This window comes from Bos grunniens, chromosome 13 (genome assembly GCF_055505025.1).
Source record: "Bos grunniens cultivar Pamir isolate PY7600 chromosome 13, Bosgru_T2T1.0, whole genome shotgun sequence".
NCBI classification, from domain to species: Eukaryota; Metazoa; Chordata; class Mammalia; order Artiodactyla; family Bovidae; genus Bos; species Bos grunniens.
The window spans coordinates 63,258,480-63,261,271 of NC_141177.1; the positions used below are offsets into that span (position 1 = coordinate 63,258,480).

General features: G+C 39.6%; 1 non-coding gene across 1 annotated transcript; it reads left to right on the forward strand.

Annotated features, from left to right (window-relative positions):
* The first annotated feature begins 2,623 nt into the window (after positions 1-2,623).
* Positions 2,624-2,792, forward strand: LOC147361102 (Nuclear RNase P). The gene has a single exon (XR_015140113.1).

A 2,792-nucleotide genomic window follows, 5' to 3' on the forward strand; every position in this document is an offset into this window, starting at 1 on the left:
AGAATTGATTACGAAAAGATGCATGGAATGCCTGTAGCCGCAGAGTTCGGCTGTGTGATCGATTTGTGCTCTGTGTGGTCTCAGTCCTATTCGAGTCTTTGCTACCGCACAGAACCCCGCCAGACTCCTCTGTCCACGGGATTTTCCCTTCCCGGCAAGAATAGTGCAGTGGATTGCCATTTCTTTCTCCAGGGGATCTTCCCGACCTAGGGATTCTGCCCTCCTCTCCTGCGTCTCCTGATTTGGCAGACCGATTCTTTACCACTGGCATTCTTTACCTGGGAATCCCATGTGACTAGTTTAAGGTCCCCCTATTTTCCAAAGTATTCGGTGTTTTCGAGGATCTCCAGCCCACAAAACAAAAAAAGTGTATTTTGTGAAGTGTTGATTGGAAATAAGTTCCTTTAGTTAAAATGAATCCTAGGAATCGTTCTTCCCAGTTTAACCAAAGAAGGAATAGCTACAAAGTGCAAAACAGAAACTAAAATTTAAAGGAAAAAATTTGAACTAGGGATTATAAAAGTGTTTGTTATCTAATGTTCTTTAATAAGAACTATTGGAAGGAATGATGCTAAAGCTGAAACTTAAGTACTTTGGCCACCTCATGCGAAGAGTTGACTCATTGGAAAAGACTCTGATGCTGGGAGGGATTGGGGGCAGGAGGAGAAGGGGACGACAGAGGATGAGATGGCTGGATGGCATCGCTGACTCGAAGGACATGAGTCTGGGTGAACTCCGGGAGTTGGTGATGGACAGGGAGGCCTGGCGTGCTGCGATTCATGGGGTCGCAAAGAGTCGGACACGACTGAGCGACTGATCTGATCGTAAACTGACTTAAAAGTCTTGGAAGAATTGGCTGCACTTGGATATTGAATTAAATTTATTACTCAGTTAACTAAGAAGTCCACATATATAAGCCAATTTTCTACATACTGGTTTCATTGCCTTTTTCCACACCCGCCCCCCTCCCCCCACCGTGGTTAGGTTTTAACAAATATGAACGCTTCAGAGATTGGGATGAAATGTAACAAATACCCATGAAACTGAAGGAGAGAAATTAAAGACAATGGATTTATGTGGTAGATTTTAACCTCAGCAGCAGGGGCCTTTTGAGACAAACTATTTTATTACTTGTACAAGTGTATTTCTTTTTATGTGCTTCCAGTGTTATGGTTCAAAGACCCTTTAAGACTTACATGTAAAATAGTGTGTTTCAACATTCTGATATTAAAAGCAAGTTTAAATCTCCCATACAAAAATGTATGTACTGTCTATGAAAATCAGTTTAATTTCATGACCATGAATTGGCCCATTGTATATATGATGTGTATATACAGCAACCCCATGGACTATATAGCCCACCAGGCTCCTCTGTCCAGGGAATTTTCCAAGCAAGAATACTGAAGTGGGTTGCCATTTCCTCCTCTAGAGGATCTTCCCAATCCAGGGATCAAAACCGAATCTCTTGAGGCTCCTGCATTGGCAGGCTGATTCTTTCAACACTGTGCCACCTGTGAAGCCCCATACATATAAATTTATAGTCACTGCTTTTGTGTTTGAACATAAAGCCTTAAAGGGACATTTCTAATCTTAGTTTCAAGATAAAGTCAAAACAACTAGGGAATTAAAAATATTTTTAAACTACATATTTTTTTAAATTATCTTTTACTTGGTGGAAAAATGCCTTACAGTTTTGTGTTGTTTCCTGCCATACAACAACATGAATCAGTCATAATTATATATATATATATATATATCCCTTCCCTCCTGAGCCTCCCCCCATCCAACCCCTCTAGGTCATCACAGAGCTCCAAGCTGGGCTCCTTATGTTAATTAGTGATGTCCCACTCTCTACCTATTTTATACATGGTAGTGTATATATGTCAATGATACTTTCTCAGTTTGTTCCACCTTCACCTTCCTCTGCTGTGTCTATAAGTCCGTTCTCTACTAGATTAATCAGTACCATTTTTCTAGATTCCATGTATATGTGCTAATATACTTGTTTGACTTACTTTACTCCGTATAAGAGGGTTCAGGTTCATCTGCCTCATTACAGTTAACTCAAATTCGTTCCTTTCAATGGCTGAGTAATATTCTGTTGTATAAATGTACCACTGCTTCTTCATCCATTCATCTGTTGATGGACATCTAGGTTGCTTTCATGTCCTGGCTGTACAACTACATATATTTAATATTCCCTAGAAGGAACTATTATAAACTAACTTTAGATCAAGCTGAACTGGCCACAGATGGAATTGAATACAATTTATTACTCAGTTAACTAAGATATATTGTATGCATAGCTTTAACTAAGGATCCAGGGACAGCATGTTCTGTTGACTAGGAATGAAACTAAAAAGAAAAAAAAAAACTTCTAAATCTTAAAAAAATTATATTCACTGTGACTTTAAAATTCTCCATCAGTCTTTCATGTTTCTGCATATCTTCTCATACCTTTTTGATTTGGACTATCTTTTCAAAGATATTTGTATAGCAAATGTGTTTTAGAAATTTAACATCCCTCTTTGGGGCAGAGGGCAGATTTGTTGACTCATCATGATAGTAAAGACAATGTCTCCCACTGAAAAAAGATGAGGTTTTCAGAAAAGATGAGGGATAGGGTGGAGCGAAGCTCATGGGTGGGGCTACGAGCTGAACACTTTTAGTCATTCTACCCCACAGTCTTTGGGAAGGTGTGAGACAAGGACCCTTCTTGAGGTTCAGGGAGGTGAGTTCCCAGAGGGGGAGAAAATATAGGGCTTTCCTAAACAGGATTCCTCTCAAAGAAC